Consider the following 15770-nt stretch of genomic DNA (forward strand, 5'->3'; position numbering starts at 1 on the left):
AAGTGACAGGAGCGCGCGACTTGGGATATGTTTCTCGCTCGTAATCCTGCAACGCTTTCTTCGAAGAGCGAATTCGGAAAAATATGCGCCTTTACGTAGTTTTATATACGAATATAAATAATTCCGTCACGTGCCACGAACGTTCATGTAATCATAACAGATATATCGTTGAAAATTTACAAGATATCGAAACGATGTTGCATGAATGACTTGAACGACGCATTAATTCAGTACAGAAGTAATTACACTGAGCAATTATATACCGTCCTCGACGATATATACGTAACGAAAAAGAAAAAAACGCTGCCGGTAAGTCATCAGCGCTAATAATCCGATCAGATATTCATAAAGTGCGATATATACTTGCGGGGATTGCCTTTAGTAGAAATTATAATTTGCACTGCGGAATAATGGAACCAAACAAAAAAAAGGTAAACAATATCAGCGAATTCGCAAAAGCAACGCAGTCTTGTTAATTATATTAATAATCCATTGCCGTCTCTCCACTGATTTAATCAGATCTAATTACCACCATATCTCGCTTATCAATCTGTAATATCTTGCCTCGTTAATTCAGCTTAATTCCATTATTCCTTCTATCCGCTTTTGTCCACTGAATCAATACTTGTGCCGTTTCGGATGATCTATCAACCGTGAATTCTGCGACGTGTGATATTTTCTTGTAACAGAAATAGGAAATTTCATATGGCAATGTAAGCATGAACGTTTAGTACTTCACAGTCTTCACGCAATTAAGTAATAATGTGAAAATCAGAAAATTACAAATTCAGAAAATAAAAGAACGACACGTCAGTTATTTCCACAAAGTGTTAGGTTTTGTGACACTTCTTATTGTAGCTTTATTGCATTCAGTTTTATCCGTTTTGGCGAAAAAGAAGATAAAAAAATTTTTCCCACATTTGTCTCAAAATCATTCCACATTATTTGAAAAAGAAAAAAGGAAAAAATATCTGATGGCACGATTGAAATTATAAGAGACAGACGAACATTTGTTTACCTATTTTGATTCTTCTCAAGTGGAGAACAAGGTAAAGAGTCACGATGGCGCGCACAAAGGTAATTATTAATAATCCACAAAACAAAAATCCACTTTATAAAGTCACAAGAAGTAAAACGGAAAACAGATATTTGGAACGCTCGAACAAAGTATATAAATATTTCTCTTTCGATTGATCACACGATCACGCGAAGAAGGCGTCGAGGAAATCTCGATTTTCTGATAGATCGCCGCGAATCGATATCTTTCAGACCTTTTCACGCACTACATCGTCTCGTTTCGAGAAGCGCGCGGACTGTCGGCAGCGTAACTGATTGGTGGGGCTTTATAGTCTTCCACTACAGATACAGAAAACCACGCGCTTCCCCACCTTGATGGGACCGGTAGCGACCGGTAAACACCGGGCGGCTCGGATAAACGCGATCTGTAGGCGCACGGAAAAGGTACGCGCTTTCCGTGACGTCACTGGAGCACGCACGAGCGAAAACGGGGATTTCGCGATTTTTTTTTGTACCGCGTTCCTGCACGCACAAGCGTGCAATTTTTCTGATCGCGTACGCACTCGCTTCACGAACGTCATCGCTTTCCTCCGCGGCGCGGCAAACCGCAACCTTTTGCGCGAGTCTTGCGCGCAGGTGAGTGCACCGATATAAAGAGCGCGGGAAGAGTGCGAATGTGTGTGCGTGACTCTCTGCGTTCACTTCGTCCGAAGGAACGAAATCTCTCGACGCTTGAAAAAATCCAAGCGACGTCAAGTCGGCAAAAAGATTAAGATTCTTCTACCTACTTTCTAAATTTCAAAGAATGGTTTTGTCACTAATATTGTATATTCGAGTCATTACGATAGTCTAAAACAGAGGATTGTCATTCTAATTTGAATAAATGCGGGCACTCACTCATATGGTAGAAGTTAATTTTTCAATCAAACTTTAGAGCGACTACTCTACCGGAGTGATACGATCTCAGTCTAAAAGCTATAGAGTGACAGAGAGAAATTTTCGGTAAATATGCATAAAACTGGTGCCACCTCCAATGACTTTGACCTTTTTTTTATAACGGGGGGAAAATCCACACGGATACCTCCTCTCCCGGGGTGGGGAAGGCGGTTATGTGGGATTTTAACCCACTAAAAACCCCCTCGAATGTCCCTCACGGCGCTTTTTGGGGAGGCCCCGGGAATCACATAAAAAGTATAGGGGAGAGTGGGCTCCCTTGAGCCACGGGGTCCAATGTGACAGTGCGAGTTTTCTGTATTAACGTTCTGCAAAATAGTGACGGTGGGTATGAAAACTTTCGTTTTTAAAACATATAACTTCCATCAAAAAATTATGCCGAAATAAGCATATATACTTTAGTTAAAGGCAGATATGTAATTGGAGCCTTGCAAAGTAAATTTTTACTTGTCATAACTTTTTGATATTTATGGATTTCTAAGGATTCTACAGTTAAAAAAAAATTCATAAGACGTTCGTCGGGATCTAGGTTCAATACCAAAGTGCGCACAAAAACGTTTAATTGTTTTGTATCTGAAATATTTACGATAAATAATATCAATGTTCAGTGGGGTCCAATGTGACGCAGGTTGATGGGGTCCTCTGTGCCACGCTTACAGAACTACACTTTTTCCTATAAAATGGAATAATTTCCATCGATATAATCATCTCCACACTTTTATTTTCTCTTTTTTTCACCCTTTAGTTACAGATCACATGTAATCGAGTCGCTATGAGGCAATATTCGTTGATTTCTACTAAAGTGAGGTTATATCGATGTTCAGTGGGGTCCAATGTGACGCAGGTTGATGGGGTCTTCTGTTCCACGCTTACAGAACTACGCTTATTTTCTCTTTTTTTCACCCTTTAGTTACAGATCACATGTAATCGAGTCGCTGTGAGGCTTTGTTTTCAGTTTTCCATTAGATCTCTTCTACGTGTCACAGAATACCCTACCTTTCACATTACATGTCACAGTGTACCCTACACTATGGCTCAATCGACCCCACGCTTTTGGTCCACTGTGAAAAACGCAGCATTTCGAAATATCATTATTTTTGCAAAATATTTCTGAAAATTTACTTCTTAAATCATTTACAAACAAGTTTATTATATTAAACATCGAATAGTCTCATTTATATTATAATAAAGTTATTAAAAATCATTTTTAATGTGATTTGAAAAAACGTGGTTCAAGGGTGCCCACTTTCCCCTACCTTCCGTGAGCTTCCCCACAATGACTTTGACCTTGACATATGTTGTCAAGGTCACCCTTCTGAGTAACCTTCAGAAGGTTTTAGTCGGCGGTCGTTTTTTATTAAAAAGTTATTAACAAAAGAAGTTTGAAAAATATAGCAGTTATTTTGAATATTGAAAGGCATAAATGACTAATATGTGAAAATAGCACATGTATAAACAAAAAAAGTCATTTAAAGCAGACATTGAACAGTTGTTTTGTTAAAGCAGAGAATAGTTGGTAGATTATAGAAATCAAAGTATATGTATACAATTGTATATACATATATAATTGCAAGAATACAAAAATAAGTATTCTCTGTTTTACCATAAAATTATATAATTATAATTGTAAATATTATTTATTAAATGTGTGGGCGGGAGAGGGACGGAGTCCTTCCCCCTGCGCCCCCACCCCAAAAAAATTAACCTAACCTAACCCAATATAGGCTGCTTTATCTCCACCGCCCTACACCTGGCGGTGTAGGATTAAATTCGCTTTTTTTTAATACTCAAAATAACTGCTATATTTTTCAAACTTTTTTGGTTAATAACTTTTTAATAAAAAACGACCGCCGGCTATAACGTTCTGAAGGTCGCGCATGAGAGTGATCTTGACAACATATGTCAAAGTCAATGTCATTGGGGTAGCACCAGTTTTATGCATATTTACCAAATTTTCTACTCAAAATTGTAAAATGACATAATTTACTCTTATGAACACTGATCTTCTGCACTCGAAAAGAGTGCCCTTTCACTCAAATGGGGTGCGATTTCGCTCCAACTTATAGAGCGCAATTTTATTCTTTCTTGGAGTGGCGAATCACTCGAAGTGCACAGGCTCAATTTTCACTTTTCGTTAGACTTGCATTTCACTCGTTTTGAGTGATATTTCACTCTTTGAGTTTTAGAGAGTATCATAAAAGATCATACCTATACATACATATTTTCAAATAAAATAACCATGTTTATCTTCCGATCAGTAGGACAGGTCTTAACTCTTCGATGATCCAAGTAATATCGAATCTCCGATCTCCGATAAAGATTAAGAAATCTAGAATCTTTTCAAGTAAAATATTTACGTCGTTATTTTCATAAACGGTCAAGTTCATCTATTATATAAAATACTTACTTTGATCTGTGTCTCTTCCGGTCAGTCGACCCCGGCCTCGGAGATGCCAAATAAAACCTTGAAATTTTTATTTTATTGCAATAACATTTAGTAATTAGTTTATTTTTTCTCCTTTATAATTTTTATAATTATATTAAATACATCTGAAAAAATCTAAACCTAATAAGTCATTAATTTATAGTAATGCTATATTAATGATTTAATTAGGATGTAATTAGTCATAATATTAAAGTCGGAAAATATGTGAAAATGTTTTGTTTAATCATGTGTTTCGGCAAGGTTTTAATATCTCGTTCGGCAAATATCGGAGAATTACATAGGTTGAGAAATCATTGATACAAAACACTACTTTTATCTATTTTTGATCGATATTATTAATCTGGTAATATTTTAATTCAAGAACAATTTATTATGTCTAAATAATATGAAAAATTAACTGCGTATCAAGCGATTCAGTTTCAATGATTTATAGTACTTGTTCAATCGCACAATATTCAATTAAACGTCAATAATTTAATTAGGTGGAGAATATTTCCTCTTCGAGCGTCTTTTTCTCTTAAATTATCTGTTATAATAGTTTCGCTAGTTTTGACTAACAACTCATAATGTATGCGGAAATTAACAAGTCAAGTATCAATTATAATTATAGAAAAACGTGCGTCACTAATCTCGTCGTACAAGAAAAAAAGGAAAAACTAATACGTGAATCATGAGGAAACTTGTCATTCATAAAAGAAGCTCTAATGATAGATCTTCATTCGACACGATTATATGTATCATCGTGCGGGGTACTCTCAAAGAGATTTACAATACAGTAATTTGCGAACGATGACATCCAAACTGGGAGAACTTACTATCATCCAGGCAAATGCGCGATGGCGCAACTATGGTTCACGCAAACACAAATCTGTTTGCGGGGGATTTTTGGAGATTATCCAAAAAACATAAAAATATGAACATAAAATGAACAACACGTTGTCACATCAATGATAAACTCATGATAACATAATGACAACATGATGAAGCTCTTTCTTCTATAATACCTATAATAATAAATGTCTTTTCTTGCTTCTGTTTTATGGTCTAAACGCTCCGAATATATTTATCTTAAAGGCAAAACCTGATTTCTTGACAAAATGTGAAGACTCTTCCTAAAATTTTTCGATAAATATCGAATTACGGGATAATATTGAGCAAAACGATCGCGATGGCGAAAGGAGGGAATTATTTGATTAAAAAATCGTGGATTTGAATTATTTCAATCTGAAAGTCACGAACGACGTCGAACATTCGCCAAAAGGTGAATTGCGTACGCAGTGCATCGATAAATATCATCGATCAGCGACGGTGCCTCAACTTCCGACGGCGATGCGTCGTGAGTTCTCGCAGAGTGCTCCTGACCCGAAGATGACGACCTTGATTGATGGCACATGCGCAGGGAAAACCCGAGATAACCGGAATAGAACGCCGGTTCGGACGAAATACCGAGGTGGAGATGTCGAGAAAGACGACGAAAGGTAAGGCCCGACGGGACGAAACCGGTTGACGAACGCGAACGACGACGTGACGGTGGAAGAGCGGCTACGCGGCGCGGCGTCGCGGAGAAGGAATGCCCGAGCGTCATCGTCTCGCAAGACTGAGGAAAACGCGCGAGTTCTTGCTTGTGCATGAAGGAAAAATTCGAGGAACGGCGGAGAGAAAATACTTGCGGAGCGTACGCGACGTCACGGGAATCCTGGCCTTCTTTTTTTTCCCTAAATGTCATCGCGCACGCACGTCACATATCTCGATGCTAGGCCAGTCATATTAGACATCGAACCTTCCAATTACTCTTTTCAGGTTGCAACCACCATGAATCGCTTTGATTTAAGGTGCTGTAAGTGGGATTAATTTTGTTTTGCATAATTAATGCGCATTAAAAAGTTATTAACAATATTATCAACAAAAAACGCGATTTTTTTTTATTTTTTCTCAAATATCTCGAAAACTAAGCAAGATAAGGGTAACTAACTATACGTACCTCTTTTGTAGAGCGTAAAATTATCTACAATAATGATCTGAACAACATTTATCGTCAAGTCAGTCGTTTAGCTTGCACGCGCCGTCAAAGTCCGAGACTCGGATCTCGAAAACCCTCGATTTCATCGTTTTTTTGATGTTGCGTCGGTGATTTTTTTCAGTCATTTAAAATGGAATTAAAAATTCCCAAAAAATCACACATCATCTGAGAACTACAAAGAATACTTTTTAGGGTGTAACCGATTTTTAGACCTTTTTTCTTTAGTTTGTAGCTATGTAAGCAAAAAATTTTGATTTTTTGGACTACTCTTAGTTTTTCGCTGTTTTCAGACCTTAGAATTTATTTGAGACGAATTTTATCGTATGCATCTTGTTGTGGACGAAATTTGCAACAAAAAAGGACCCTTGTATTTTCTTCGTACGACGAACGCTGATTTTTTTATTGACGCGCAAAGTTATCTAATATTGCGCATAGGTCGGATAACGCTTGTTTTACACTAAAATAATTATTTTTTATTAAAATTTACGTAATTTTTTGCATTATTATTGAACCATATTGCAAAGCCGTTTTCAACACATTCTCTCATGTTTACTTATTTATTAACAAATTGTTTATTTAAAAATTATTATAAACAATTAGAAAAACATGTTATAATCGTTGGATAACTTTGCGCGTCAATAAAAAAATCAGCGTTTGTCGTACGAAAAAAATACAAGGGTCCTTTTTTGTTGCAAATTTCGTCCACAACAAGATGCATACGATAAAATTCGTCTCAAATAAATTCTAAGGCCTGAAAACAGCGAAAAACTAAGAGTAGTCCAAAAAATCAAAATTTTTTGCTTACATAGCTACAAACTAAAGAAAAAAGGTCTAAAAAATCGGTTACACCCTGAAAAGTATTCTTTGTAGTTCTCAGATGATGTGTGATTTTTTGGCAATTTTTAATTCCATTTTAAATGACTGAAAAAAATCACCGACGCAACATCAAAAAACGATAAAATCGAGGGTTTTCGAGATCCGAGTCTCGGACTTTGACGGCATGTGCAAGCTAAACGACTGACTTGACGATAAATGTTGTTCAGATCATTATTGTAGATAATTTTACGCTCTACAAAAAAGGTACGTATAGTTAGTTACCCTATCTTGCTTAGTTTTCGAGATATTTGAGAAAAAAGAAAAAAAATTGCGTTTTTTGTTGATAATATTGTTAATAACTTTTTAATGCGCATTAATTATGCGAAGCAAAATTACTCCCACTTACAGCACCTTAAATCAAAGCGATTCATGGTAGTTGCAACCTGAAAAGAGTGATTGGAAGGTTACCTCCCTAAATTAGTCTAATATGACTGGCCTATTATCGTAGCATAGAGAATTACGAATTGCGTCGATCGACAATACCTTCAATGATAAACTCACTTCCAAAACCGACGATAAATATTTATAACTACATGAATCTTAATTTGTCTTTTAAATTAAAACTTTACTAAGAATGTTACTTCTAGTCAGGAATGACATTCCATGATTGGTGATTGATAAATGAAAATGTATTTATAATTCGCCTTTTAATTGAATCATAAATAAAAATTTATTTCTTATTTGGCCACTTGTGAATGACGAAGAAATTTGTAGATATTCATCATTCACAAAAGTGGCCAAATAACGAATACATTTTTATTTGTCATTTAATGGAAAGAAGAATAACAAATAAATTTTTATTTATTATTTAATGGAAAAAGAATAACAAATAAATTTTTATTCATTATTCAATTAAAAGGCGAATTATGAATACATTTTTATTCTTTCATTTTTTGTTATTTAAATAAAAAATTAGTAAATAATGCCGATTCACGCTTCTAGCATTCACATACATTAGCGTCTCAAAGATTTCGTTATAAAAGTTAAAATAGCTTTGTAGAGCTCTAGCTTATTTTTAGTCGCATTTTGCTATAACATAATAGGCTTTCGCAAATTCTTTTGATGCAAACCGATAGGTATTTCATAATCGTCTAAGCGCTAATCGATGGCATTCAATTTAGTTTTGACAGCGATATTTATCACACTAAAATGATAGATCGATTAGAGTGACGAAATCAGCATTGAAATCGCGTGAGCGACAATAGCGATACGATATTTAAATTGATCTGTATTATGACAATAAAAATTAAATGATTTTGGCGCCGCAAGCATTGTCGGTTTGAAACGATTAAATTGACACGGACGATATTAATTCCAGCGCTGCTCTGCTCAAATGTGATCGCCGCGAGAATGTTGTACGATAGAACTCTCGCGTGGCATCGTCCTTGAAAATTGCAATAATTGCATAAAACGTATATGAATCTAACGAGCTGTTAAGCGAGGACATGATAAAAGCGACACGAGAAACGACAGTATAGGTTGCGATAGAGTATTACGACAGCATATCGGAAGCGTGTCAGATACGAAATAAAGATGCAAACGAACGACGCGAGTCACTGTCGGTAGTAAAGTAGTAAGAGAAAATCCTAAAAATTTTTTATCAATGGTTGACATTTGCCGAATAGTGGATTTGACTTACAAAATTAGAATGAATATTGTAAGACGACTCGTCACAGTTTAAGTTTTAAGTAAACTGATAAATAAAACAGATCGATGGATAAGAAAAAACGTATCCTAACAGCAATAATATCCTGTACATCTATAGAATATAATAAGGATACTATACTTAATACTGAGAACATCCTTATAATATTTCATACTTTACGATATCCTCTGAACATTTTCAGAATATACATTTGCTGTTAAGGTATAATGTCGAAGTCTTTATATGATTAATTCTATATCGTTTAAAAATATGTTTGAATGGCATATATTACTTGATAAATCTAAGGCCGGTATTCATAATCAGATCTTATTTCAAGACCGTCTTAAGTAATATCTTAAGATGCTAATACGGCTCTGTGATTGGTTAAGCCTAGGCTACATCTATCGTAATGTTCACCGTAAGCTCGTCGTAACGGTCGTAACGCTCGTCGTAATCGCTATCGTAAGCTCATCGTATGGGCCAAAGCACATATGACAGTCGTAGTCGTGGACGTAAGTAACGCACAAGCTTTGGCGTATCCTGATCTGTCAGGTCGGGGACTACGACCGTCGTATATCGCTACGCCATGTTATGTGCTTTGACCCTTATGAGTTGATTCAGCTTGAACCATGGTGGAAGAACACCTTCCACCATGGCTTGAACTCTTTACAATTACGACGCTTGTCTGGCGTTACAACATAACCTAACCTGTCAGCTTTTTCGACGTGCAAATAAAAATGTGTTTATAGATAAATTGGCATAGATATACGGTTTACGACGACTTCATTGCTTACGACCACGATCAAAGCGTTACGATAGATGTAGCCTTACCCTTAATGGCATCTTAAGATTGTACTTAAGATGGTCTTAAATATAAGAACCGACTATGAATACCGGCCTAAGACTTGTTATTTTATTAAAATAGATTTCCTCGAGAGATCTGAAAAATCATTTGTCAATAGTCAATGTCTCGTGTCAGGGCCGTTTTCCGAATGATATGAATTTGACTAAAAATAAGAATAAATGTCGTAAAATTAAAACAAATCACACGGTTTAAATAAACGGATAAATAAAATAGATTAATAGATCAATAGATAAAGAAATAAATAAAGCCAAAGTCTTTATACAGTGTGAACTATTTATAATGTTAATGACAAATATCTGATAAAATATGCGTTGTATAAAAAAATGTTTTAGACAAAACTTGTTTGGAATCAAAGGGGACTACCATCAGAAACCATCGTCAAATTAAAGCGCCAGGGTTATCGGAATCTAACCGTTTTCATGATATTTTTATACTATCTATTAATTATTAAAAAGATTTCTGAATAAAAATGATAATTTTGTTAAATAATTTATTCTTTGATTCGAAAATATTTAATACTCATGAAGACAAGAGTAATTTTTTTTAAAGATATATAGTTTCTTATTGTTTATAATCTACATAATGCTTTATGTAGGTATATTTATTATATATATATTATATATATATATTGTTTTTAGTTTATTAACAAAATTAAATTTCAAAAATATAGAATTCTGTACCTAACGTAAAAAAAATAAAACATATTTAGTCTATCAAATGTTCAAAAAGTGATGGCCATTATAACTTCAATGCATTTTGCAATAAGTTTCCACAAACTCCATTCGGTGTTTTGCGAAGCTTGTGGAGTGGTAGAAGCGCAAGCTGCGCAAGCATCAACAAATATATATGCTGTTGCATAGTGTTGTCACAAGTGTTGTAGGTATCTCAGGGTCATTAAACATAACAAAGTTTTAGTCGTAACCGTAAAACCATAAGAAAATTACAAGTAATAAGAAAATTAATCAATCACATCACTAGATTATTTTTCGACCGCAAAGAGAATAATCGACTGTGATTGGTTATTAGTTATTTGTGTAACAAGTGCGGGAAGTTGAGAATTGGACACGAGTGCAGAGTGGACACACGAGCCGAAGGCGAGTGCGATCACCCGCACGAGTGTCCAATTCTCAACCCGCACGTGTTACACACACCCTATTTTATATTACAAAGTGCGTGGAAAGTGGCCCATTATTGCGCGCGCGCCATCTGTGCGACGGATGGCCGATTCCACACACGAGTCGAAACAGTGCGGTAATGTAACATTGGGCCACTTTCCACGCACGTGTGATATAAAATTTTTTACGGCCTTACATTTACGATTAAAACTTTGTTTATACGTGCAATTGTCTTTATCGTAGCATATATTTTTTAAAATAATCTCTAGAGACAAAAATCTAGAGATGTAAAAGATCCGGCGAACGAGCGAACCAAGTCGACAAGTCCTTCTATTATCCTATTCACCGGTTAGGAAAATCTTAGAAAAAACGTATTGCAAGATGCATTAAAGTTAATGTAGCCATCACTTTAAACATTCAATAAACTAAATATTTTTTTCTCGTTAGGCACAGAAATTTTTAAAATTTATTTTTGTTGATAAATATACTTATGTAAAGCAATACAAATTATTATAAACAATAAGAAGCTTATCTTAAAAAGAACTCCCCTTTGGCCTTTATTATTATTAAATATTTTCGAATCAAGAAATAAATTATTTAACAAAATTTTATTCAGAAATCTTTTTAATAATTAGTAATTTTATAGATACGTATGAAAACAATTAAATGTCCTTTTGTAAAGTCAATTATCTCGAAAAATTGCATTAAAAAAAAAAATGTTTTGAATGAAAAAATTTGTTTCTATCTCTATTTTTAAGGGAAATTTCCATTAGAAAAAAATTAAATTGACCTGTATTTGACGTATAGTTAGCGCCATCTATGATGAAACGGATAGTGCTCTCTTGTATCTTCTTTCATTCCAACCAAGTTTTGTCTATGGTTTACCCTGTATATTAACTGATTTTATATTACTGCAAAATATGTTTTAATGGCAGACATTTTTTGATAATTAAATATAAGACTCGTTTTTCGAGTATTTCACTAGATAGACTTCCTCGAAAAATATCAAGAATCATTCGTCAATAGATTTCGTCGATTCGCATCAGAACTGTTTGCCGAATGATGGATTTGACTACGGATTTGGGGGGGGGGGGTCATCACAAGCGGAAGTTTAGTACAATACAGTGAAATCATGCACGGCAGGCGGTCATCGCTAAAAATAGCGAAAACTGGAAATAAAGTTTTTTTATTCACTTTTTGTTGACTTGAAATACATTAAAACGGTAAGCAATATAAGCTGAAATATGCGTTAAGACATGGATTTTGCCATAATTGCCTCTCGAAGATAAAGACGCGGCCACGAGAAATTCGCTCGCGGGCTTCTGTGAAGTAGTAAATCGCCGAGCTGCAAATCCTCAGGCAACTTCTTATCGAGTTCAAGTATACCAAAACGACAATGATGCTCCTTAACAGTTTGAACGGGCAGGAAGTATGTACGCATGCTCGAACTTTGCTGTCTAATGATGTTTCGAATCTTATATATATGCTTTTCGAATATATCGTTAAGAATCGATAAACTGTCGCGTGGCAGAAAATCGGACGCCCGTTCATTTTTCTTGCGGTCGCACCTTCGGAAGTTGACGTTAATTAGCCTTCCTTTAACAAAATGCGAGGAAGTCTATTCTAATAAAGTTCACAGAAGCGAGTCTTACAAATTATATTTATCGAAAAATATCTGCCATTGAAAAATGCTCTTCAATATTTTCGATAATAGTAAAGTATATATACAATGAAAAAAAAAAAATATATATATATATATATATATATATATATGTATGTATAATATATATAATATATGTATTTAACATATATAATATATGTATTTAATTATATATAATTGAACTTATGGTAAATTTTTCTATTCTATTAACGTATTTTTTCGTTTGCCTTTAGAAGATATCCTGATAGCTTAAAAATATTTGAATAGTATAAAATGCGCTTTTACGAGCGATTTCACTCGTTTTTGATAAAATATAGGTTTTTGATCTGTCGACATATCGGTAAATTATATCCGACGGTTAGCTCTCTCATGTAGATACAAAAACCGACAAATTTTTTCATGCTTTTAATTTTAGTAAATGGATTGCTATATAATCTCTACTATTATATAAAGGGGAAAAGTTTGTTTATGTGCCATTGTTCAGGGTAATCTTAGAAACTATTGAATCAATTTCAAAAATTTTTACACCGGTGGATAGCTTATGTCTTTCTGAACATAGGCTATGTGCCATTGTGTTACAACCCAATTTGAAAAAAAATTCGGAATATCTAAAATTTTAAATTCTTTAAAAGAGTCGTACTTAATGACTTTTCCTGTTCAAATTTTCCTAATCAACCAAATTTTAAAGTATTATACATGAAATAGGGGTAGAAAAAACTGAAGAATATAATAGAATTCAAAAAATTGCTAATAATAAGAAAATTACCGATTTTTGTCTAAAAGAATCTACATAATTGCTCTAATTTCCGCAAATTTTTTTTTATGGATAGAGTATCATTAAAGGTAGGTTGGTATTGAATTTGGCGAGAATCGGTGAAATGGTTGCCGATTTTTGCCTAAAAAGTGTATAAGTTATATATGTTATATTTGTCATCTTATGTAGAGTATCATTACAGGAAGATTGTGTTTTGAATTTGGCGAAGATCGGTGAAGGCGTTACCGATTTCTGCCTAAAAAATGTATAAGTTATTTGATGGATAATACAGTAATCATTTAAGGAAGGTTGTTATTGAATTTGCCGAGGATCGGTGAAGGGGTTACCGATTTCTGCTTAAAAAGTGTATGAGCTATACATGTAATTTTATATAGAGTATTATTAAAGGAAGGTTGGTATTGACCACTAAAAAAAACGCGTTAATAATAGTACCTTATGGGTGACGTGGAAAGCTATTGAAAATATGTGTTTATGAATCATACATTGGTGGATAAGATTAGCTAGAACACAAACGTAATAACATAAATAAAGTCGTTAAAAAAAAGACGCCCGGGTGAAGCCCCGGATAACTATACCTATATCTCAAAAGCTAGTCTGAAATAAATGATCATTGTGTTGATCCCCGACATGCGGACAAAATTCGCATTTGTCAGTAAGGCCACCGACGCGTTTCAGTCTTCAGATAAAAATATTAACATATAATCGTTGGCAAAAAATTAGATCGAGGTTAACTATAGTCGGTCATGTAAAGACTTTGGCATAATTTATTTTCTTATCTGTCGATCTGTTTTATTTGACTATTTACTCAAAGTGCGACGCGTCGTCTTAAAACACTCTCGTTCTTATCACGCGTGGAGCAACGTTGCTCGCTATGCCGTACATTAAGAGCTTGTTTATGATATATGACTATACATGTATTAAATATAAAAACGCATCTTAAAAGCCGTAATGAACAGCGCTCGAGAAGGAGAGCGTTATAATTACTATCAGGCAAGGATGCATCGTGTATCAAAGATTTGATCGAGATTTTACTTGATCCACGTGCATAATTTACAACGACGGTGTGGTCGTTTCTGATTATCAATTCGTTCAACAATGGCATTTTCGGCTTAACCCGCCGCGAGGAAAGCAATTAACAACCAGACAAGTAAACCATAATTTATTAGCGGATTTAGATAGCAACAATACAAGACGGTCTTTGTGTGGAATGACAGTATGTAATTAATTTCGCCCTGGAGTATTAAAAAATTCCATTACGCGGAGATGGCATCCATAACATTCCGCAAAGTACTGGCACACATTAATTAACATAACGAACATAACAAACATAATCCATCGCGGCGGATAGAACGCCAAGAAAACCGAGTTTTCTTTAGAAACAAAATTAAAACGAATAACAGTTGGCTTATGGTATTAGAAAGTATTTAATTTTCACAGCAATTAAAATAGATATAGATAAATCCAAAAATATCCGATGTTGAAAATGAAGAGTTTATATCCGTATGAAACAACTAAATTGAATAATTTATTTATCTTAATTTATCTTAAATGAAATAAAATTAAATTTTCTTGTAAAATAAATTAACGTCAATCTTTCTTCTATAATTTTTCGCATCAGAAGTTCGAAATTGCACGTTCGATCGAGTGTTTTGCTCTGTTGTCGCAAATCACGGCGTGAGTCGGCCGTGTAAAAAAATCAGGAATAGCAGCGCAATGAAGTACAAATAACACATTCGCGTACACATTAACGATTAAAGTCAATGTCAGCCATCGTTCGAATCGATCGGAATAAAGGCGCGCGCGATCTTTTACACGGAGGTGCTTTACTTTTTTACCGAATCTAGGAAACATATCGCAGAACCATGTGCCTTTACAAATAAAATGCAACGCAGTTGGCGCGAACGCGCTTAAAAGAGCCGTACGTAATTGTTGCCGTGCACTCATGGAAGAAACGAATTTGCACGCCGCGGCGTTATCTTAATTTTATAAGCTCGGCGACACATGCCTCGCAGCAAAGCGCTAATTAACATTTTTAAGATGCGATCGTCGTTGACGATAGTCGTTTAGTGCCGGAGTATGCAAAATCGGCCAAACAGATGTTTCATCGAGATATCGATCGAACGTGGTCTCGAAGGTGGTCAGTTTTATTCCATGTCGTCATTTATCTCTGACACTCGAAGGTTTTAAGAAAATTTTCCGATCTTAATTATACCAAAGCGTTCTGACTGGCACGTGATCCGCGATATTTGCCGAGCATCCGAGTTTCTCCTTGGCGTTTTTGTCGAGCGCGCTGACGCGTATCATTATTAAATTTCTATAGCATGATAATCTTCCGAGTTGTATATATTGACACACGTTCCGACAAGCATGGCGGAAGCACGTGTTACTTTTCAGAGA

At 35.0% G+C, this 15770-nt stretch overlaps 1 protein-coding gene across 3 annotated transcripts in view; it reads right to left on the reverse strand.

The window, feature by feature from the left end:
- LOC139819925 (carcinine transporter) overlaps nucleotides 1–15770 on the reverse strand; it is a 39202-nt gene that overhangs the window by 7991 nt on the left and 15441 nt on the right. Inside the window, exons 1-2 of one of the 3 annotated variants that reach the window (XM_071789705.1) lie at nucleotides 1019–1334; nucleotides 565–679 (exon numbers count right to left, since the gene is read on the reverse strand). The exons of 1 other annotated variant lie outside the window; for it this stretch is intronic. The gene's annotated coding sequence lies outside the window, so the exon portion shown is untranslated. Of the gene's footprint in view, nucleotides 1–564; nucleotides 680–1018; nucleotides 1335–15770 lie in introns of those variants that run through there. One more of the 3 variants, XM_071789704.1, reaches the window with a different exon arrangement.

Source organism: Temnothorax longispinosus, chromosome 10, assembly GCF_030848805.1.
Source record: "Temnothorax longispinosus isolate EJ_2023e chromosome 10, Tlon_JGU_v1, whole genome shotgun sequence".
Lineage (NCBI taxonomy): Eukaryota > Metazoa > Arthropoda > Insecta > Hymenoptera > Formicidae > Temnothorax > Temnothorax longispinosus.